The following is a 25,555-nucleotide window of genomic DNA, read 5'->3' on the forward strand; positions in this document are numbered from 1 at the left end:
AACCAAGTTGCTGAAAACTTTTAAATGACAATAGAACAGGAGATTTGTTTTCCTCACAAAGCATTTATTGACTATGGTGGATGACAGTCTGTTTAGTACAAAGGCACTGAAATATGGCGTGGTTCTTTTGTAATGGAAAGCAGGCGTCTTAATTTTTCCTCAAGCTGGCATTTTGATGTCTTCTGGGAAACAGGAGACTGAAAGCGACCAAAAGTGTTGGTTGCACAGCTTCACAAATTCAAAACTATAATGTTATAAAAAACTAACAAAACACTTATTCACTTACTCAAGCCATTAGCTCTATACTCCTTTACAGCTGACAAAACAAGTGCTTTGATTTTACTCAGGAGTAGCTGCAACGAAACAAATAATCGGGCAATTCGGTGTCTAAACCGGCCTCTGTCCAACTTTATGATCGGTGTAGAAACACGTTTGCTGTTTTCCTAAAATAAGCCTAACATGTCTACGTGCAAATATTACGGTAATCATGCTGGAGCAACACTGCCAATTACACACTCAGTTAAAATGCTTTTAATTTAGTTCAGCCATTAAGTGCGATTGTACCCTGATTACAAAGTCATTATGTTAAGAATACTGAATGAGGACATAAACTCCACGCAGTAATGTAATACACATATTAATTTCTTAAACAAATAATGAAACGATATCGCAAAGCGGCGACCGGCTACATGTGTCTAAAGAGGATTATAGGTTCAAAATCCGAAATTATGCCATATCCATTCCAGATTCTTTCAGTAAGTATCCAGGTGTAAATGCACGAAATGCAAACAAGTTAAACTGTAGGCTGTCCCACGTGTCAAGGAAGAGGAGTCTGGGCTTGTAAAAAAGCAGCTTTTGTTTTTACTATACATGAGGAGGACTTCCAGCAAACCCAGTTATTATCCCCTATTCAGTGACTTGTCAACTGGCACCCGTTGGTTTTAAAATTATAGCATAAAATACTAGACAGCCATTGCATTTACATTCTGACTAGTGGAACATTAATGGTTTCATTGACCTTTGCGTAAAGTACGCTTTTGTTTCAACACAAGTGGTAGTTGGCAATCAGCAAATTAAGACGTCCATCTGACTTTCTCCCGAGTCTCCGACATCTGCACTCAATAAAGAGCAAAGGATCCGTATTACTGGAATATAGGAAAAAAAAGCCCTTGTTCTGTGGTTTTATCTCCAATATACCATAAGCATTTTCAACTGTTTCCTCTGGAAGGAAAAAAAGGTACATTATAAAACGATAAACGGAGCTAATCATCACCAGACACCCCGGCGAACCCCGAGGAGATGCTGGACTCAGCCCGACTCTGTTAGGGGTCTGTCGTTAAGGAAGAACCCCCAACTGGAACCCGCTGGAAGGGAGCCCTTGGATCAAGCCCCCTCCTCGCATGTGTAACAATCACTGCTTGCTGCCCCCTGCCTCACTGTCAGTGATAAAAACCATACAGCTGGACCCAGGCCACTGCAGCGGAAAGCGAACCACAGACATCTACAGGGGTCTCCAAGGAGGCACAGGTGTTCCGAAATGTCTCTTCCCCTCTAAATGAGCTTGCAAACGGCGGGTTTAATCTCTCCCACCTTGCCAAACCTGGCACCCATTATACCCACTGCTGTTTCCTGGACTTCTGTAACCTCTCTGATTGGGTAGGCATGACCAAAGGGGAAATTAAATGGATTTTTCACTAATAAAACATGTACTTCAATGTTGCTGATCACTTTAAAAGAGACTATAACGGTCTATGAGTGGCCATTTGAAAACACCAGGCACAAAAAATACGGAATCTGTTAAGAATTAGTTATTAGTGGAAGTGATTTGATTTTTAAAACAGTATTAATATACAACTGTGAAAATAAGTGCTTGGAACAGATACAGAGGAAAAATGAAAAATGTGTCGTTGGAAAACTGGGGGTTTCTAAATTGGTTTGAACAGAAATTAAATAAATACATACTGTACACTAATGTAGTGATTTTAAGAGAAATAAACGGAGAATATTCTGTACTCTTCAACTTTCTGTAGGCCTCTGTAATGGTTTGTAAAAGCAGCTAAGCAAAATTCAGTGAAGAAATGATATTATGTAGGCAGCCGTTGCATCTTGGCATCAAAAGCAGATTTGTTGAAAAAACTGGGATTTCTAAAATCGGTTGTTAAAAGTCTACCAATTTATCTCTGTATCTTCTGATCTTTGCACCTCTCAGATTTCAAAGTTCATAATAATCCTATCCTCTCTCTTCCAAACAGTAATTTAAACCCTCAGATATCTGAGAATAAAGTAAGTCTGTGCATAACAATTATATAATCATATATACAATGCAGACCACCTCATAAAAGAGACCTTTAGTCAAGAATTCCTTTTAGCTCCATTTCAGCTGCACAGATTTTTTTTATGATTGTACTACTAATATGTGTACTACTATTCTTCCTATATGAACTTGCATTTTACAAAATGACGAGAAACTGCAGACATTACATTCATTCATTTAGCGGGCAGTTTGCTTGAAAACAACTTCAAATTTTTTGTAACCCATTCACAGATCAGCATATTTTACCTGGAGAAATTTAGGATATGCACAGTCCGAAAGCAGTACTGGAAGTTGGATTGAAACTGATACTCGTCAGGTAACCTTAACCACTATTCTGTCCTCCACCCACTATTTAAAAGTGTGAAAAACAGTTACCAAATTACCAAATATTACTAAAAACTTTATTGACTTTAGCAGTGCTACTGCACTTTTTATTCTGGTGGTTTAACAAGCTGAATGTAATGGGATGATCTGCAGAAATTACCTGTTTACTATGCAAAATGTTTACTGTATTGCTTCTTTATTTCATAGTGTGTAAAATTTCACAACTATTTGGATGGGAGTTTAGCATACCTTTGAAATATCGCAGTGTTTTAGGAATGCCATTAAGCCATTGTCCAACTGGGTGATGCCATAAAGGGTGCGTGACAAGGGATCGATGTCAGAAAGGTAGAGTGTTATTGGATGGATGACACTAAGATAGTGAACCACTGGATCCATGTCATTATGGTTTGTGCACATTGGACAGATGCCATTTACGGATGGATGCCAATAAGGTCTTGTGCCATCTCAGGGATGCCAGTAAGATAGAGTGCTATTGGATAGATTCTGTTAAGGGTGTGTGGACACTAGTAAGGATGCCATGTGGATCTTAGTAAGGTAACATGTCACTGGATGGATGCCATTAAGGTAGAGTGCCATTGGATTGATCCATCACAGTAGCGCACCACTGGATATGAGCCATTAATGTAGAGTACTACTGGATAGATGACATTAAGGTAGTGTGCCACTGGATGGATGCCATTGATGTCGTATGGATAAGGTCACTGCTGTCATATAGCATGGAATGGAAAGTAATGTTGACATGAACAGAAATGCATAAAGGATTTTCTTAACATGGACCTGGTGGGCAGATGGTTTAATCAACTTCTTCACAAGTTGTGGAGTTCAAAACCTAAATTCCTCCTTTTGCCCCTGGGGTCAATCTTGGGGTCAGAAACCCATGTGCACTACCTCCCCTGGCTCCCAAAGGTCTTATCACCTTGTCTACCTTGAGACCGGAGCTGTAAACAACTTTCTGCCTCTTAGCTGATCTGTTACATGGGAGATTCCCAGTCTTGGAACTTGGAACCTCTTGGATGCTCTCATGTACTACATTCAAGGTCTTATTTAAAGAGGCTTGATGAATCAATTAATAACATTTGGACCATAGCTGACATCTAGAGACTGCTGGAAGTGTGCTAAAAAATAAATTAATGGATGAACTAAAAATATTCAATAATGGATTTGGTTATTTGTTGTAGTCCTTAAATTGGACTGTTTATGGATCGCAATATGATCTCATCGCTCCTGGGCTGTTTGCTAATTCACAGAACAAACTATCCCTTTATGAGGCTGGCATCTTCACCAACTTTGTTTTTTCAGATTCCATCAACAATCCAAAAGCAGACCGTTCCAGAACAATTTGACTCTAGACCGAACCCGTCTATGAGCGTGGTGCCTTAATGGTTGCACCATATAGTATTGTGCACAGCTGATAAAAAACTCGTGAGGAATACTCAATTTAATGAAAATGCCAGACAAAGACAAATGCCAGATTTCCTTCCGACTTTTGTTTTCGATAAAGAAGGTATTATAAAAAGAGCGCTGTACGTTTTCTGTTTCAGGTATGAGTGCATTTGAAACCATCCTTAGTAACTACAAAAGTCGGGATGAGCTGTGAGAAACCACAGCTCGTGAATGAAGAGTTCGCTTTTGCCTCACAGATTATGACGAACGCATTTTTCAGGAGTTATATCTGCCTTAAGTCGTCTTGTTTCATTCATCTGAAACCTCTTGAATGTTAAAAGTTTATCCTTCCAGTCCTGCCCCAAAGCCCCAACTCAGCCCAGCCCCCATCGCTGCCTCCCCACAACCCCACCACTCCCACGATAACGTTTCCCCACGCACGTTTACAACGTACAGGCTGGAGGCTTCAGCGTGAGCATTTGGACAGAGACTGGAAATAATTACCAACAGGGCCAAACAATAGCTCTTTGACCCGGCAGAAAGAGAGCTTTCTCTAAAGCCGCACTGGCCTAATGCCGGCTGTATGGTGCCATTCATCCTTCCACTCGCAGATGAGAGCGAGCGCCAAGCATGACCTGCTGGGGAGGCCAGGAGGTGGGGCTGGGGGGCATATTGGGGGGGCAGTTTCCTTTAAACAGGAAATGTGCTAAGTGAACTCTCGCTGAACGGTTGCTGGACGCCTGCACTTGCAGACTGTCTAATCCCTAACCATCCTGGCAGAGCCAGTGGAGACATATTTACAGATGTTCATGTTGCTAATCTGGATGGTGCAGACCCATTTGGAACAGAATATATTACAAAATATGGTAATACATTAATTTTATTGTTATAATAGAGGTGTTTTTTTAAGCTCGGCAGGACGAGAAACTGACCTTGTCTTGAGCAAACATGCAAGCAGGCACAATTATATGCCCTCACACATGGAGAACTTGGGTCGACACAAATGAACAGCTCAGAAATCTTCAATCCATGGTAGGTGCTGAAGACCTTGGCGCCTCTGGCTCGATCATTAGACAAACCCTTGTGGTCTCGAGAAATACGTACACACGCATTGTGCGGGATGTTGCCTTCATACTGCATTGGAAAACTACAAAACTCACAAACAAAGCACCTCTAAAACATGACAAATACAAAAAAAATTAGCATGAAATCACAACTGCCCTCTTTTTTCAAAATTCCGGTCAATTGCGTGACACCCACAAATATTGCTCAGTTCATAGTTAGCCGAAAAAAGAAAAATTTTGGGAACCGAGAACAGTTCCGGAAAGTTTCTTCTTTAGTGATCTGTCAAACATTTATATTGCCCTTTTATGTTACACAGACTACGGAATACGGAAAAAAAAAATCGAACATTTAAAATAATTGTTTACATTTAATTTATCCTATCTGATTAAGGCATGCGTGGTTTAATACGCTGATTTCTTGGTTAATGTTGTTCGGGCTCCTGCGTCCTCCAAACAGGATGTTGCTCACCTTCTGCCTCTATAAAACACCTGGACAATGTCAGAAATGGGCCAACCCTTTGAAGCTGTGACACAGGTCTTGTTATCCAAATCATATGATGACCAATTCATAGACTGCCCTGTTCCTGGCTGCTACGGCCCATTCCTGCTGGATGCCTAACAAGGGTGAAATCAACTGCCATTAATCTGATGTCTAAAGATGTCAAGTAACAAAATGGGCCTTAACCTTGACACTGTTAATTAGAGTGAATTATGTGCTACTGAGGTGGCTTGGGAAGTGAATATCCTTGCTGCTATTAGTTGAAAGGCTACTTGAATGATACGTTTTCTAATCGGATTTTGTGCTGGTCTAGCTATGCATCTCCTTCTTAGTATGAGTCTAGAGGAGGGAAGTAGCGTAATTAATTCACAAACACAAGATTCTATGGCTGTTCATAAAAGTAGAATCGATCCATTCTTTAAAAATTTATAGGAATTTAGTGTCTTTGATAATGTAGATTTTAAGAAGTTTTGGTGGGACAGCAGGTGACATAGTGGTCCTACTGTAGTGCCCCTGAGCAAGATTCTTACCCTGAATTGATACAATAAAAATGACCCAGTGGTATAAATCCAACTGCAATTATATTAAGGTAATTTGTAGTAACTTAGTATGAAAAACCTCTTGTACGCACTACAAATTGTCCTTCAATAATGCATGCCTTTTACCTGGATTGGATGACCTTTAGAAAACTAGTTCGGTAAGAAGGAATGGCCAGATTCTTCATTGTAAGCCACTCGGGAAAGAAGCGTCATCTAAATAAATGAATAAATAAATAAATAGTGGAACTCTGTTCAAAAAGTCAAAGAAAAGCTGGATAGAAGATAGCAAGATGATAAATCAAAATGTGGAACCAACCTCTGAGTAGCTTCCCAAAACAAACACATGATGAGTGAAAAATTGAGCTAACCGAACATTTGAACTTGCTTATAGAATCGTTGCTCAAAAATGTGATCTGTTAATTACCTAGCCTTACCCAACCATGTGTGGTCTGTGGAGTGGGATATTTCCAAAACCCAGCGTAATTCCTGAGACCAGCTTTGCCTTGTCGTTGGCTGTGACCACCAGCTTTGAGACACACTGAACAAAGATTCAACCAGCTGAAAACAATGCTTGTATTCACTTTTCTGTTCGTTGCAACATCTGGTGTTCCGGAACATACTATTTTGATTGTGGAAAAAAATAAAGGTTGAAAACATTTTTCAAGAGCATAAAAAAGAAATCAGATGGCCTCTGTCAATTCATCATGTTTGAAATAAAACAAAACTGCACAGACCTTTCGGAAAATAATAAAATTGACGTCATTTTGTTCACATGACTAACTTTGCGTTTAAATAATGAAGAGCAACACCGTAAAACAGTACTGCATCAACCTCATTTCTGTAAATCAATTATACACATTCAGTAGCTGTGTATGAATGACAGAGAGAGTGTGTGTGTGTTCCACTGATGTATGGATGAGTGACCCAGTGTAAGTAGTGTATCTGGCAGTGTAAGTCACCATGGTGAATAAGGTGTGTGGGCTGATAACATCTTAATGTAAATGTAGTTCAGATGTGATGTGAAGAACTAATCCCACTTGGTTGTGAATTTGTTACCTTTACCTGACACTTTTCTCCAAAGTGACTTACAATATTAAGCTACCGACAACTACGTACATTACATTTATTTATTTAGCAGAGGCTTTTCTCCAAAGCAACTTACAATGGATACTATATACTGTTACTAGACCACACACCTTATTCACCGTGGTGACTTACACTGCTAGATACACTACTTACAATGTGTCACTCATCCATACATCAGTGGAACACACACTCTCTCTGTCATTCACACACTATGGGGGAACCTGACAGCATGTCTTTGGACTGCAGCAGGAAACCAGAGCACCCAGAAGGAACCCAGGCAGACGATATACAAACTCCACACAAACCGAGTGGGTATCGAACCCACGTCCTCTCGCACCACCCAGGTGCTGTGAGACAGCAGTGCTACTCTCTGTAGCACCATACTGCTCAAAAAATGTTAAAGAGTTGATAGGGTGGCCCCACCAATCCATTACTCTTGAACCTTTGACCAAATTCGTGATTAAAAGAAACATCCTGTTGACCACACACATGCTATGCACAGTCCCAGCCAAAAAGACCACTGTACATTATACTTCCTACTGTACATAAGGAAACTGTTTCACTTACGAAGCCATTGCAGCCTAAAAGGGAGGACCAACCAAGCAACTAACAGTATTTCTCGATACGCAATCTGTCTGGTATGCAGCCCTATCATTCACTGCAGTTGAACGTCTTTCACATCAGAGGAGTGTTATCACTGGGACTCTCCAACAGTCATTCTGTCTGAATCCAAACAACAGTATATAGTGGTAGTAACAGCTGTGAGGTTACGTGTAGAAAAACAAACCCTTTTCTCCTTTTGCGGGAAATGAACTTGCATCAGGCTGCTTGCAGGTCCAGAGTCGAAACCAGAGCAGGGCGGGGTAATTCGTGCCGCTTTAGGGTAGCTAGTCACACTCACCTCATCAATCAGCGCTTGCTAATATGAATAAAAAAGAAAGGGCCGTACCGAAACGGAGAGATTCATCAACGAAAGATCAGCGCTCCTTTCAACTAATGGATGGGAACTCATTAAGCTAAGTGATTTACATCGCTGAACAGAGCCTGTCTTGTTTCTTTTGGCTCGCCGTACAATCTTAAAGAATAACAAAGTAAGTTAGCACAAAAACACAAAGAAGGAGAGGCGGAAGTCAGGGGAAATGATGTCGGGATTTTATCTTGCAGAGAAATATTACATCGCGAACTTCTAAGTACAGTTTGTGACATTAATTGTTTCGCCCGAAAAAGATACTTCGCTCTCTGCTTGAACCTTAGAATGGTCACGTCTCGACATTGTTACGTTGCTGCCGAGAAGTTTCTGGAGTGAAAAACTATTATGACAAAACCTCGTAGCGATAAAGAGGTAATTTTCCAGCATCAGCATGTATGTGACAATGGCTATTCCGCCTGTTATTAGAAATGATGTGTCAGAAATTGACTGGTTTTAAATAATATCCAGTACAAAGCGAACGTAACTGATGGCGTTTTCCAGTTATTGTTACTTTACAGATGCGGCATTTGGAGCCAACAGTTTAACACGGCAGTTAGTGTGAGTTCTCTAGAGCCAAAGGATCAAGTGTGTTTTAATAGACTTTTTATTTACAGGTGACACTTCGGGTGAGCTCGCATGGTGTACAAAATATTTCTCCATCTAAAAAACCGAAGAGTTGCGGTACAGCGAGAAAAATCAGCACAGTCAGATCAACAGAGCTCATAAAGAACAGACCCCAACAGGAATGACCTCACTCATTGTGAATATAAAATGATTCATGTTCATCTGAAAATGCACATGTGACCATTTCACTCCATCTTCTTTAAATATTAGCTTTGGGTCCAGGGTAATTCCTGCATTTGGATTACAAGCGCTCTCGATTTACACGGAAAGCTCACCGAGAAGTTTTTTTCCAGGTCACCAATAAGGCTTTAAGAATTTAAAGCCAACAAACAATATTTGCTGAGAAGGGTCTCAGGCATATACCATTTTAACATGGGTGCTGATTACTAATTTCAGTCTATTTATATTCTCTAGCTATTTCAAACCATATGAAACCTGTTGTGGAACTTAATGTCTGACAACTCTGGATATATGACGTAAAATCAGCAAATTCACATTTTTTTTTTTTTTTATTTTTAAATTTTAACAGTTAAAATTATCTAAATTTTAACAGAAGTGCAGCTGATAGCATAGTGGTTAAAACTACTATGTTTAGTCCCACAGGTTGCAGGTTTGAATCCCACCTCCAGCAGGACTATCTGTAAAATTGCTCAAGTAAAAGTACCCAGCTGTACACACACACACACACACACACACATTTTCAGAACCGCTTGTCCCATACGGGGTCACGGGGAACCGGAGCCTACCCGGTAACACAGGGCGTAAGGCCGGAGGGGACACACCCAGGACGGGACGCCAGTCTGTCGCAAGGCACCCCAAGCGGGACTCGAACCCCAGACCCACCAGAGAGCAGGACTGTGGTCCAACCCACTCCGCCACTGCGCCACCACCCCAGCTGTACAAATAGACATATAATTGTAAGTGGCTTTGGAGATAAAAAAAATCATGTAACGCTAATTGACTAGTGGTGTACTAGGCAACACACTCTGAGAAAAGTTATCATTAACTCCATACTGATGTATTAGTTTGGAGGTGTGTGCATTATCCTAACTAGCAGGCTATACAAAAAAACTCTTCTGAACTTTTTTTCAATGAGGGGTGTAAAATGTAGTCAAAATGATGAGTCAATGTAATTTGCCACAAAAACACTTCATTCCTTTTTTGGAGGCTGACGTGAGGAGGGCCAAGGCCTCAGGTGACATATACCTAATTTAGATGACTTCAATGTTAACGAAGAAAACAGAGAATTTAATGCAAAAGAAATTTGTTCTGCATGCCATGGAGTATCATTTTTTTATTATGGAAAATGGAGGGTGTTCATACCCCTTCAGAAGCCATTGACTCTGGAACACTGTGTTGAGACCAGGAAAGGCTTGGGTCTTTTCCATGAGCTTATTTGACACTCATTTCTGACCTCACTATACCAACCAAGCACCCATCAACAGCCCACATTACCTCACATTTCCAGGTTTACAGATACTGCAATAGGGGAGATACGAGTGTTTTAGTGCTGTGGTTGAACTTGACTTTATTTATTTTTCCACAAGTCAACCTCTGGTCAACACAAGAACACTCATTCAGAGCCCTGTTTTCTATGAGGAACATAAATGGCAGGTCAACACGCTCAAGCACTGGTTGGGGTCAAATGTAAATATTTATTGGCTACATTTATTGACACATTACTCTTACTTTACACATTACTCTTTGAAATGATGAAATGGTAGGAGACATTGTGATTTGCCACCTGGAATTCATATGATTAAACTGTCGACTGCCAAACTCCTCTGTGCAGTAAGGGAATTGTGTTTTAACCAACTCCCATATTCTATAGATTTTATATGATTTTATATCTCAAAAGGTGCAATTATAGGAATGTTCTGCTTCATTCTTAAGAAACCTTTGTCAGCTGAGGTATTTAATATGCTCAGTGGCATTATGGCAAATATGGTGATCTAGGCAAGAGCACATTTTTGTAAGATTAAATGGTCAAAGAATAAAATCCGACTAAACTGCTGCACAACATTTAAAATAGCTGATATTGTTCAACAGTGCGGAGTAACCCAGAAAACCAAATGGATTATAGTTGGTCTCATCATTGGCCGTTCTGCTAAACTGAACATGGAAAAGTTCTTTATGCGGCGTTCCTGGGGACCCTTTTTCTGATCTCAAAATCATACCCATAAGTCACTGTAAGACAAACGAAATATAAAATATCAAAGTTAATCAAGGAGTACCACATGAATTTTCATGAAAACCAGACAGCATGTAGACCGACACACACAGGAAATTTAGAGTATGGGGGGATGTATTGACCAGTGACGTCACTGAAAATTGACTGCAGACTCTTAGTTTAACACTTCAGTTACATGCTGGTTCTATGTCAAGCACATTCTGGGTCCCTGAGCATCTAGCTTGATTCACCATCCTCCATGCTCCCTAAATTCAGCAAAAAATCTGGTTCTGTTAACCTCCCTGAGGTGCTAATTTAGGAAAATATTTTGTTCATCCAATGTTCATCCTGGTGATGAAGTGGTGAAGTGGTGAAATAGCATGGCCACATACCTCAGTGTTCGCTGAAAAAGGATCACGAAATACAATGAAACATGATAGTGATGCCTGGTGAACTTCTGCAAAACTTGTACAAACCCAAACTTGTGTACTTTAAAATGTTTTTCCTGGAACTATCTGACGACATAAACTTACTTTAGAAAACACATCAGAGGAATTTTTACAAACTTTTAGAATCAGAATTAATTTTATGCATGCCATTTTGTTTGGCAGATGCCTATATTCCAAGTAAAAATTGATTTTTACTGGAGCAATCCAGATTAAGCACCTTATTTTCCTTTGTATGTTACAGGGTATTAAATGCACAGTTACTATAAAGAACATTAAATGTAAACGTATTATGAAGACTGCAAGCAACAGCTCTCAGGTCACTAGTGCGTATCATGAATGTTGCCAATTTATCTATTGCTCCTGTCGTGATAGCAGATGTTTATTTGGCTCAAAAACCACTGCATACTCTATAGAGAGATAATGTGTTTTGACTACTGTGTTAAAAGCCGGAGTGCTTATGCAGGTTATGGCTCCAGAAAACCATCTGAAATAAATTTATAATGTTCACTGAGAATTTAAAATGGGACTAAATGAACCTTGGTCTGTCAAACAGGGATTTAGGAGATGTGCGGAAGGAAAGGCAGCAGGTAGTGGACTGGTTCAGGACATGGACTTATAACCTGACCGTCCCATGATGACTGTAATACCCTTGAGTAAGACACTTACCCTGAAATGTTCCAGTAAAAATACCTTGCAGTATATGTATGAAAAACACTGCACGTTTCTTTCAATAAAAGTATCAGATAAATAACAAAGTCATAACTGGGGCAGCGTAGTGGTTCGAATCCCACCTCCAGCTGTAGTACCCTTGAGCAAAGTACACACACACATATTGTCTGAAGCCACTTGTCCCAAGCGGGGGTTGCGGCGAGCCGGAGCCTAACCCGGAAACACAGGGCACGAGGCTGGAGGGGGAGGGGACACACCCAGGATGGGACACCCGTCCAACGCAAGGCACCCCAATCAGGACTTGACCCCCAGACCCACCAGAGAGCAGGCACAGGCCAAACCCGCTGCCCACCGCACCCCCTCGAGCACGGTACCTACCCTAAATTGCTCCAGTAAAATAACCCAGCTGTATAACTGGGTAAATAACTGTAAGTAGCTTAACACTGAAAGTTTCTTAGGAGAAAAGCATCCGATAAATCCAGGTTTGAATCCTACATCCCACTGTGGTACTTAACATGACTTGCTACAATAAAAACTACCCAGTTGTAAAACATGGTAAATCAAGCTGCTTTGGAGAAAGGCATCAGCTAAGTAAATAAATGCGGATGTAATGTCCATAGCATCAGTGTTAATCAGCTCAAATTGCGCTTCAGCTGACGCAGCCACCTCTCCAAAAACTGCTTTTCCTCAGAAGGGTTTCTCAACGATGTGGCTTCAAGAGCTATGTTAAAACAGTCAGCCAGTTGCGTGAAAAGCGTTTCTTCGAAATTTGGGAGGAAACCGACGCCATCACGGGAAGAAAATGCACGCCCTACAGAGGCCGACGAGGGCGGAATTCAAACCCACACCCACCGGGTTGTTACGGCAACGGCACCTGCTGAGCCGTGGTGCCACATGAGGCTGTCACACTGACTTTCCCTCATGTAAGCATGTTGTGCAAGCACTACTTTCGTCCACTTCAAAACAAGGAGGTTTACCGATCCTGATTCACTTAATTTAATTTGACTTTAAATCAAACATTAAAGAACTGCCTAAAAGAAACATCAGAGCAGATGAGATCCCAAGTGCACACAAATTTCTTAAACTGGGAAGACAGTGAGGTGAAACTGTATACGCAAGGTCACCTGCTGCCAAATACGGAATCTCTAGAGCTCAGACTAATGACAAAATGACCAAAGCGTCTCTACTAGCGCTAATGTTTGGCTCTGGGCTTCAGAGATGATTGATCTGTTGGTCTGGCAGGAGAAACTGGAAATACGCATATTATCAGCCATAAACAGGCAGTCTTGTTACTACCCTTCCTTGTAACTAGGAACAGCATTTCTGTAAACACACATGTTGCAATCTGCTCCATTAGAAATGTCCTTGACTTGAGGTTGCAATGCTATAAACATTTTATTTCTGTGGAAGAAAAGATAAAACTGGAAATGAAGAGGGTTGATTTGAAATGTCCACAGCACATCACATAAGACATTTAGAAAGTGCTAGACACAAAAACCCCCTACTAATAACTTCTAAGTACAGCGACGGGTTAATTAAAATAATATTTCCATTTATATCTCCAATTTTCATGACTTCACATACGTTTAAGAGGTGCGTATTGAAGAATATTGGCAGTGTATAGAAATGCAATATTGTTTCATAACCAAATTCGAAACAAGTGCCTGTGGTTTGTGGCTTTAAACATGTATAAACAGGGGCTTGTGGTGTGCTGCAAACCATATGACAAATCATTTGTTGCATTTTCCAAGTATTTGCTTAAAGCACGTCATTGTTCCCGAGGAGCAGAAAGAGCTGTTAATAAGTTCTACAAAAAGGGTGCTTTTAAAGGAGGATTTAAAAAGTCATTCTGAACTGGATGCCAAAATCCACAGACCCTTAACCAACGGTGCTATCAATTTACTATCCCACTGTATAGTGGAATTCATGCTAGCTTCAAAAAATGATAAATTTCTCAGGCTGCAACAGATATGATTGTGTCTGAGAAATTGCGCACCGGTAAAATCCAATACTCTCAACCGTGCTTTTATTACTCACCTGAGACCCAGGCTGCTTTTCCAAGCCAACCGATTTCAAGGAACAAGATATCTTTACCAGACTAATATTCTTCACGAGGCGTACGGCTTCCCACAGTGACTGAACCAGAGACTTTCAACGCAAACGCTAATTGCTGCTATGTTCGGCACGAAAAAGTACGTTTCGCACGTTGATCGACACGCAGGCAAAGCTTTAAACCACAAACACGCTTTTCTGCCAAGAAACATAATTAAACACAACATGCATTTGGGCCTCAGCAGAACACAGTAATTATTTCCATTTAAAAAAAAAAAACCAAGTATGTTTAATTAGACAGTCCTTTCACATGGGATTTTTTCAAGTACCACTCATTTTTGTCCACTCTAGAGGACATATTTGTAGTGTATCTTCCGAACTGTACACGCCATAATGCAGGGTGTTAAAACGCCTTACAGAGGAAATTCCATGGTTTTACATGATTCCGCACACTCGGTGGTGCAACTTGGGCAATTTCTTTTAAATCCTAGCAATACGTCCAATTTTTGTGTCGTATCTCATGAGGTTATTGGTTTTTGATTTTACTTGGATGCCTATGATTGTGTCACACACAAATGACAGGTAATGGCGAAAAGTTTGCTCATATTACACGTAGCAGATCACCTTTGTGCACAAGTAAATTAAAGCACATTAATTCACATATATTAGTGCAGGATAGGGGCATGGTGGCACAGTGGGTTGGGCCAGGTCCTGCTCTCGGGTGGGTCGGTGGTTCGAGTCCTGCTCGGGGTGCCTTGCGACAGATTGGTGTCCTGTCCTGGGTGTGTCCCCACCCCCTCCAGCCTTATGCCCTGTGTTGCCGGGTTAGGTTCCGGCTCCCTGCAACCCTGTATGGGACAAGCGGTTTCAGATGGTGTGTGTGTGTGTGTGTGTGTGTGAGGTATTTGAGCAACATGCTCAAACAGTGGTCTCAATGGTTGCTTAACCTTCTCTCTAAAAAAAAGTTCATCCTTGAGTCCTCTACTGTTCACCTAATGTCTGTTAAAGATATTTCCAGGTATATTTTATTAACCATGGAAGCATTCTTGCAACATGTGGTAATAAAATAGCTGGAAAGGAAGAACATTTACTTTCAAGTTTTTAATGAATCAAAGAAAAATAAAAATGTCACATGCATTAAGTACCAATATGGTAATGATAAATCATGCCCTTTACAAGAATTCTTTCCACGAATAAACTACGGTTATACTGAATGTACTGAGATTTGATGACACCACCTTGCAAAAACTCTACAATAAACTGAAATACTTCTCTACTCTAAAGTGTTAAGTTGTGAATGTGGGGTTTTGCAGCAGGTGAAGGCTTGTTTTTGCTACTGACATCATCCAGAAAACGCGGCGATGCATCATTTTGTTCAATGGGACTGGTGCCAAACGGGCAAGTTGGCAGGCTATCGCTGTCACTTCCTGTTGGAGGTATCAGCTACGCCACTCGTTCCTGTCGCCCACTTGGCTCGATAACCGGCCTGGGAACGCAACCCACGTCTTCGCCCTGACTGCTGGCCTGCCCTGTCCTTCAGCCTGGGCCGCTATCACTTTCAAACAGTGGTTTCTGAGATTGCGCCCGGCTGATAGGCCTCAGGCGCCTTGCTTTGCTCTTTTTTTTCCGCAAAACGGTTTTATTTAGCACAAGGCGAGACAGCATGCTGTCACTCTACGCAGTGCAACATCGAAAACACTAAGCAGTTTAGTTTCAGCCTCAGCGACATCCTTATGTTAGACTTTTGTACTACTTTCTGGCAAAAATGCAACTTTCCGGCATTTAAAATATACATATATGTCAAATTTTTGATTTTTATCCTTAAAGTTAATATTTAAAATATAAGCAGCTGCAGGATGAACCAATGCATCATGCACAGAGTAAAGGAGTTTAAGTCAGAAGGTGTAAGGGGCAAACTCGATTATTTACATTATATTTCAGAAATGCTGTAAAAAGTGAAGTTCTCCCCTGATTTTTCTCTTTTTTTTTTTTTTTGGTTTACTTAGTTTGCTGAAACGTAACTTACAAAAGACACCTTGTAAATTGTTTATTTTCACATAGATAGACTGTCTGCTGGGAAGGACTCAGGGGAGTGGAAAGCAGATGAATTATGGTTGATCTGGGCGAAGTGGGATACTCTGGTTGCACAAGCAGGAAAGCCAACTAGGGAGTTGCAGCCCCAGAAGGAGGTCCCACAAAAGCCCCTTCCCCCAACAAAGATCTTTCTACGAGCAGAGAACAGCGGGATTGCTCCCCAAGGTGACCTCCCTGATCTCCAGAACTTACTTTGGCATGGTGCCGATTCCGGCCCGAGGACCGCGAATGGAGCGGTGCTTCGCGTCACTGCAGCTGTTGACACGTGTTGTGGGCCTGTCACACGGCTTCAGTCCTGCCCGTTTTGCATTACCCCGCCGGGTGGAGGCAGAGTGTTGCATGAGCGGGTTCCTTGGCGCTTGGCACCCACAGATAGCTGCCTGGCATTTTTTCACCAGCGGCCTTCCTGTTTACCTCCTGAGGGCCTTGCAGCTGCATGTGCCGACCTTTGGCGTATCGGGAACACGCCTGTCACACATCCAAAATAATCCTCTTCAGCACCATGACTCTACTCTGCTCCGTGCTTCATATTACCATTTTAGGACATTTTTTGACAGTTTTATGCTGTGCACATGCACATACCATAACACTCGCTTTTTCTGCAAGCGTCTTTTTTTTTTTCCGCAGTATAGAATTCCTATTCATTTTTCGCGTGGCGCTTCCATCAGACGGCTGCGATGTCCAGAAAACACAAATGATCGTTGTATCTTTAATGGCCACCTCCCAGGTCGGAACTGATTCAGAAACACCTCCTGGGACCGGCAAATTTGTGAACTACTACATTTGCGATACCATGATTAATTCTTGGGGTTGCTCTTTACTTGTGTGAGAGGCGGTAATTGTTTCCATTTGCAATCTGTGTTCCATGTCATACATTTCACAGTGCTTTTAGGAAATTGCCAACCCAAAGAAAACCGGACCGGTATGTTGCAGGGTCAAGCCCCATAAGGTGCTAGACCTTAAGTGTCTAACATCATGTGTTTATCTCAGTATCAACAGGTTAAACTGCAGTCTGTACAAAGGTGTTCATTAAAATATTAAAAATTAAACTCTTATTTTGTTAAACTGAGTACCTACAACATACCAGTATATTTTTCGAATTAATTATTACCTGTTTTGTACACTGCAGATTAACAGAGTGAGACTTTATTTAGAAATTTAAAAATAAAATAACACAAAAGTGGCAAAAGGATTATTCGGCCTTTGAAACGACGTACAACGTATGTATAACATACTGTATATAATGTACAAGATATATGTATAACATACAAAGCACTTACTGAAAAGCTCTTAGATGTCATCACAGCATAATCCTGTGTTGTTGGATAATAAGTCAGACAAATGAATAATGTGTCTTAAGAACATAGCAACCAAGACAAAATCAAATCTGCCTCCCACCCATTAACCACAAATTATTTTTTAATTAGCAGGCGGTTTTGGACCAGAGCTTACATACAGCTTGAATTTGCTGCATGCTGCAGTTTAGTATTTGTGTTCATATCTACGCGGTAAGCCGTTATGATAGCTGTAAAAATGACAATAGGGAATGTCTTCTCCCTCAGCTCCAGAAATTCTGGGCATCGGTCCCATGACAGTTTTGCTTTTTCCTTTAAAAGATAACATAAATAACTGCCATACCCTGATTTTAGCCAGAGCAGGTAATGTCACTATAAAACTGGGCACAGCTGAATATATAAATATGAGCCTATTATATATATGAGCCTATGATCCTTTCTCACAGCATTCTTGCTGCAATCAAAATATAATAGAACATGAGCTCTTTATTCTGTATAGGTCTTGTATGAAAGCCACCAGTCAGTCTCTCTCTGCCGTAATAAATCACAATCCCAAAACTTAACCAAAGAGCATCACGTTAAAAGTACATCAGAGTACAGAAAAACACTACATTTCAGGTGCTTTTATTTTGCAGATTTATGACTGCAAAATGTACTTCTGCCTTACATCTGTGTATAAGTGTGTTGTCTTTGTGGGCAGCAGGCACTGTAAGATTCAAGAGGCTGCCTTGTACTCCAAGGACTCAGGCTTGAATCCTGCTGTAGAACCTTGAGCAAGATACTTACTCCAAACTGCTCCAGTAAAGTTACCCGTTTGTATGAATCACTAAAAGCAGCTTAACACTGTACGCTGCTTTAGTGGAAATCATCACGTAAATGAATAAATACAAATGTTTCTAATATCTTTTTTTCCTCATATTTACCCAATTATTCCTACATTAGTGTATTACGGATTTTTTTTTTACTTTTTTGTAGCTCCGTCCACACTGGTTGAAAGACTTTGCGTTGTGAGATTGGCCAATACAACCCAACGTTAATCAGACTGACACTGAGTTTTTTCATGCTCCTCACAGCACACTCTCACCTTGTCCACCAGGTGTGGAGTGCTGCACTGTTCATTGTACAGGGAAGCCACCCGTACCGCTCTTTATCGTAAGCTATCTTTTGCTGAGGGTCTCAGCAACAACCCCACCCCCCCCAAAAACACCCATGGCCAGCACAGCTCTGTTTCCTGCCAGAACAAGTCCCTGGCACTGTTTCGGAACGAGGAACAAACAGAAAGATGATATTGCTGCGCTCGCCTTTCGACGGGACCATGCCACAATCGGCTTTCTGCTCGAGCGCTTATCGGGTATTAGCTGCACTAAATGCAACACAGATGTCCGACCACGAGAGCCTGTAAACTGGGTGAAAGGCAGTCCTCGCATTGGGCGAGAAATCCTTGGTATGGGTTCAGCACAGCCCGTGTTGGCCTAATGGGAAAGCCTAATGAGGAGGTGGCAGCAGCACAACTATGCCATAAGGGTGTCACACGCTGACCTCTAACCCCAAGGAAGGCCACATTTGACTAAAACCCACAGCTACAAGGAGATTGCAAAGAACTGCATCCAGAAAAGAAGGCCTGGCTTGGACTGGAAAAATAACATTGAGATAAAACTACCGTTTTTTTACCAACCCCGGCGACTTTGAATTTTGGCCACAAAGCACCACTTTGGCCAAGCACCATTGGACTCACATCCGTATCCAAAGAACCATTTGCTTTAAAAACAGGTGAGTACTTAGCAATGGTAAAGAAGATTGATGGTGTTTGCAGCTCAGGTTGTTGATTCAGATCATGATGTCAGTTCGACGAAACCTTTGCAGTCCAAAAGCCAAGCTCGGCGAACACCCGAACATCTGAAGGTGAGTGCTTCTTACAGGTGACACTTTCAAACCAAGTACCAATTAGTGCAAAGGAAAAAAATCAAGCCCAAAAATTTGAAACAGCAAAGTTGTAGGGTTTTTGAACATCATATAACAAAAAAATAAAAGGGGGGAAATATTAATCAGCAGCACCATTTTCTACAGGGAAATCTCTAATTGTGTTTACATCTTCAAAGAGCCAAAAATGTTATACTTACTGACTTCAGTTTAGGTCATTTTCAAGAAAACTTCCTTTAAAGCATTAGCGTGTTTACAGCAGAAGTTAAATTGCTACCCAGCTGAATTAGCTTTAAATGGGTTTTGCTTCCTCTATTGTACACTACTTGGGAGGCACTTTTAAAAGGAGCCAGAAAGACTGGCTATATTGGCCATGGAATTGAAGATTGGGCATTGGCAGCTTTCCAAAGCCCAAATTTAAAAGCTGGCAAAGGTAGAGAGGTAGCGGGAAGACCATTAGGCCTCACCATCTCCCACAAAGTCCCCATTATCAAAAAACAAACATTTTCTTTCCAGCCAAGCAGACCACTTTATCCTATAAGTCACATTTCAACGTAACATTAAGTCTGCTCTCCCTTTCAGACCACAACAACAATAACAACAGCACCACTGGAGCAGATAACGTCTCACTTCTGGACATAAACAACAATAAAAGGAATAATGGAGAAGATAATGTCCCTGTTCCAGGCATACAAGTTTTAACAAGCTCTCAACAAGAAGTCAAAGGAGACACCATGTTTGTATGTGACAATTCTATATACACCAATCAGCCAAAACATTAAAGCCACCTGTCTAATATTGTGTAGGTCTCCCTCGTGCCGCCAAAACAGCTCTGACCCATCCAGGCATTCTTTAACTCCTGTAAGTTGCGAGGTGAAGCCTCCATGGATCGGACTTGTTTTTCCAGCACATCTCACAGATGCTTGGTCGGATTGAGATCTGGGGAATTTGAAGGCCAAGTCAACACCTTGAACTCTTTGTCATGTTCCTCAAACCGTTCCCGAACAATTTTTCCAGTATGGCAGGGCATATTATCCTGCTGAAAGAGGCCACTGCCATCAGGGAATACTGTTGCTATGAAGGGTGTACATGGTCTGCAACAATCTTCAGGTGGGTGGTATGTGTCAAAGTAACATCCACATGAATGCCAGGACCCAAGGTTTCCCAGCAGAACACTGGCCAGAGCATCACACTGCCTCCATTGGCTTGCCTTCTTCCCATAGTGCACCATGCTGCCATCTCTTAACCAGGTAAATGACACACATGCACCCGGCAGTCCACATGCTCTAAAAGAAAACGTGATTCATCAGACCAGACCACCTTCTTCCATTGCTCCATGGTCCAGTTCTGATGTTCACGTGCCCATTTCAGGCGCTTTCGACGGTGGACAGGGGTCAGCATGGGCACTCTGACCGGTCCGCTATGCAGCCCCAAACACAGCAAGCTGCGATGCAGTGTGTGTTCCGACACCTTTCTACCATGGCCAGCATTAAGGTTTTCAGCAATTTGTGCTATGGTAGCTCTTCTGTGGGATCGGACCAGGGCTAGCCTTCGCTCCCCATGTGCATCAGTGAGCCTTGGACGCCCATGACCTTGTTGCCAGTTCGCTGGTTGTCCTTCCTTGGAACACTTTTAGTAGATACAAACCACTGCATACAAGGAACACCCCACCAGATTTACCGTTTTGGAGATGCTCTGACCCAGTCGTCTAGCCATCACAATTTGGCCCATGTCAGCTCAGATCCTTACGCTTGCCCATTTTTCCTGCTTCCAACACATCAAATTCAAGAACTGACTGTTCACTTGCTGCATAATATATCCCACCCCTTGACAGGAGCCATTGTAATGAGATAATCAATGTTATTCACTTCATCTGTCAGTGGTATTAATTTTTCAGCTGATCGGTGTAAGTTTGGGGGAACAAAATCACACATCCATTATCAGTAACCACCAGTGTAGGGCCACAGTGGTCCAGAGCCTATCCAAGAAGTATTGGGTGTGTGTACCCCTAGGAGAGGATGAGATTGAATCACACATGCACTCATTCACGGAAACACACACAGACTATGGCCAATTCAGCCACCAATTAAGCAGAGAAACATGTCTTTGGACTTTAGGAAGACCGGTACGTGCTTCGCTCCCGGATTCCTCCTCCACCGGGAGGAAACCCACACAAACCCAAGGAGAACATGTAAACTCTACACAGACTGAGCTGGATTCAAAACCGATGGGCGAACCCACAGCCCAGGAGGTGTGAAGCACCAGTGTTTCCCAGTGCACTGTTGCACTGCCCAGAAGAAACCTCGAACATTGACTGGTTACAGTACAGGATATGATTTAGCCCAATGAGTTGCTGCATACTAACAGTTTAGGTCACACCAGAGCCTTTTACTCCTAATGAACCTGATATTAGCAGCTTGAAAACACGGTGAGTAATCAGCTGCCCACCGAGTGTTGTGAGCCACACTGGTTTGAGGATTCATGCTGTGAATACATTGTTCCTCCCATGACCTCATGTTTGTGTAAGAGCTTCAAGTCTCCCTTTCTTCCCACCCTCAACATCTGGACCCTGCACAGGAGCCCAGCGGTTATCTGTCCATTTCCTACAGCAGATCCATGGGCACCTTGTAAAAAAACACTGCTTCAGCTTTGTGGCGCTCATCCAGATGTAAGCAGACAATAAAACAAATGTAATTTATGGCTGTTTCGTCTTGTTAATTCACTGCAGTAAAAGTCGGGGCAGTTTTGTAGAAAAAATAGCAAAAGTCTGTTGCTGCTCTCAGTGGCTAAAAGTCACCAGTGATGAAATCAAAGCGATACACTGTCAGATGAGGGCAATTAGAGTAAACATTACTCCAGACCACACACCAGCATAATGTGGAAAGAGGTCTTTCCTGAAGGAGGTACAGTGGGCAAAAACAGTGAACAGAATTTATATGCATTCCTAACAAATTAAAAAATGTAATAAGGAGAACAGAGCATATGTTAGGTTTATTTGCTCTCAATAAATAAAATAAATGGATGGTGTTGAAGTAGGAGACTGTCAGGAGCACTTGCAGATTTTAATTCAAAAGATTTCAAGTTTACCCATAAAGAGGGTAATTATTGTCAGATGCTAGTGTCCACACAGAGGACTTAACTATATTACTTTAAATTACTTTCTTAAATTTCCAAACATGAACACAACATGCACTGAAGATATTCCCTCCCACATGCAAAAACAGCTGTGATATAACTAATGCTGCTCTTCTCCTTCCCCTTCTGGCAAATGGAGGTGAAGAAACATGGAAATGTTTCTGTGTGGCCTGAATCTCCGCAAAGAACTTCCTCCTCTTAGTCTAGACAGAAACACCTAAAGTTCATCCTGCTATGGTTTATTAATAGCCCTCCACAGATAAACACTGAAACACAGCCAAGTGATCCTTTCAAACCATCTCTTCATCTTCTTGTCCTCCTTGTCTACCTCAAGGACTGTTGGGTTCCTTTCAATTGTTCTTCAGTGTCCTGAGTCCCACAGTGTCTTTGCAGTGGCTAAAACAGGACTGGTCAGCATTCCAGGGAATCAGTTTCCCACACATCTTTCAGGCGAGAGAGGAGGACATAAGGCGGCCTGATGGAGAGATGGAACTAATCCACAGTGGAGATCCAGCTGCACATATCAGCATTCAGAGGAATACAACAGACATGTTAATCGCTTTTGTGAGACACTTTTTATTAAAGATAGACTATGCTATCCCAGTGCTGCGATCTTGGCTGTCTGAAACCTTGCCGTTCGCACCAAAAAACAGCCTCAGAAACCTTCCTTGTCAAAGCATTTCTGTGTTTGCAACGGTAAATTACAATGTTTGTGTGTCATCATGGGCGTCTGTTCTCCAAGAAGATAATGCAGAGACAGAAAGTCAGGCAGGGGAAAACCCATCTCCGGAAGGCAATGGCCTCACCGCCACACAGATGGGAGAGTGAACAACAGCGAGTAAAACATTGCATCCTGGCCCCCCTCCACCCCCCAAAGCCAGCACCCGGCCGGTTCGTATCATCAAAGTATTGTCCGCCGCAGCTGCCACTCTGTCACCTGGCATCCCACCCGCCTCGCCAAACCCCCATGCCCCCACTCTCTGACATGGGTGACCACCCAGCTGGTGGGTGGGGGTGGGGTGGAAACAAGCTGTCCTTCCCTTGATAGAACATGTATTGCCTTGGGGGTGATCTGCTCAGAGGTTGACGTCACACTGGCCAAGCCAAACATTGTACTCTGTCGGCTGCAGAGCTGACGATTCGCAGCTGGAGCTGGGGGGGGGGGGAGGCTTTGACACACCTCTCGGACCCTGCCCCCTACGTGCTCCTTCCTATATTTTCCGTGAAAGTGTCAGAGTCGTGTCACGGGGGGAAAAGGCAAATCGACAAAAAACAGCAGAGCAGCCTCAGTCACAGAGTCGAATCTCTCTGGTGTGTTAAAATTATGCGGAGTATAACATAAACAATGTTGAGCCAAATTAAATGTGGCCAAAAACAGATGGAATGGACAACAGCGCTGCCGCATATCACACATTAAAAGGTCACAAAAAATTTACTCATTACATTTGCAAACTGTGCATGAAACATTTTGGATATACATGTCATGTATGTTTTGTATGGTATTTTAAATTAATGATCCCTTTCCATATCCACAAATGTAGGAGCTTCAACATTTTTTCCCTTTTGAACAATCCTTTCATCCTTTTTTAATATAAAGGTAGTTTCTGATAAAATTATTTTTTATACAAGAGGATCTTGCTTATTGACAGAACACACTGTATTTCCTGTACAATATAAGTTTCATGTGAGACAGCTTGATGAAGATAAGTCTGGAAAGTCTTTTGGCTTCAAGTGTTTTCACAGCAAACTAAAAAATATTTAATGTTCACTGAAGAAATTATGTTATTTCTCAAGTAAATTGAGCAACAGTGCAAAATGCAACAGTAAACATCCAATTATTACAAAGACAATGATTACAAATGACAATGCTATTTTTATGGTACACATTTATGTTTGCGCTAAAATGATTTTCGCTGAGCAAAGAATGTCGCAAAAGCCATGAAAGAAGAAATATGAATATATAATGAATATCAGAAACCAGCTGAAACAACAGATTTAATTTAGAGGAAGTAATGCATGAATACAACAGTCTAATAGAGTTACAGGATTTTCAGTGAGGTTTCACTGCATGCATAATCATCTGAATGATGAATATGAATTTTGCCTTCAGAAAAACTCAATCCTTGCAGGCCGCAATGTGTACTACACTGATACAAGAATGGTCAAAAAGTTAAATGAAAAAAGTTTTACCCTTCACAAAGAGCCTACAGTAAGTTCTGAAGGAAATGAAATTCATGACCACGTTTTTTCCTCAGCAACCAGAAGAGATGCTTGGTATCACTGGTTGATAGACAAAGAGATAAATTCAATATAAAGACAGATGGAGACCACAGATGTGGTGACTCTTCATGTATCACTGTTCTCCACATTTAAACAGCTGGGGACAGAACAAACTCTTAATCTTAAAGAGCACTTTTTGCTGAGGATTAAGTTACCCGGACAGCACTTGGCTGTTACAGAGTAAGGATGTTGGAGTGGGTGGGGATTGAAGGGTGGCGGAGCAGACAGGTAACGGTGTTACGCTGTTTTGTTTGATCAAACAAAAATGTGAACTATTTTTTTGTACCTTTGTATTCTTTAATCCCTTTAGTGCCATTCATGTCGGTACAGGCACAGAATAGCATGTCAAGAATAGCATGGCTTTAACGACTACTGCACATGCAACAGTGAAAGTATAAGACAGTAATACTGCCTAGGTTAAATAAAGAGACTTAGAGCGAGGGAGAGAGCATTGGAGGGAGATGCTCGTGATCTCCAAACAAAGAATATGACAGGTCAATGTACAGCCCAGGATCGCGCAGACTGCAGAAGCGAAGCACGTTCCAGATGCTACTCCAGCATCTTTAGTAAAAACCCCCACTGGACTTGGATATCATTTTTATTGGAAATCATTTTCACTGACCAATAAATTATTATTATTTATAAAATTGACACTGTTGACACAGGT

Source organism: Scleropages formosus, chromosome 18 (genome assembly GCF_900964775.1).
Source record: "Scleropages formosus chromosome 18, fSclFor1.1, whole genome shotgun sequence".
NCBI classification, from domain to species: Eukaryota; Metazoa; Chordata; class Actinopteri; order Osteoglossiformes; family Osteoglossidae; genus Scleropages; species Scleropages formosus.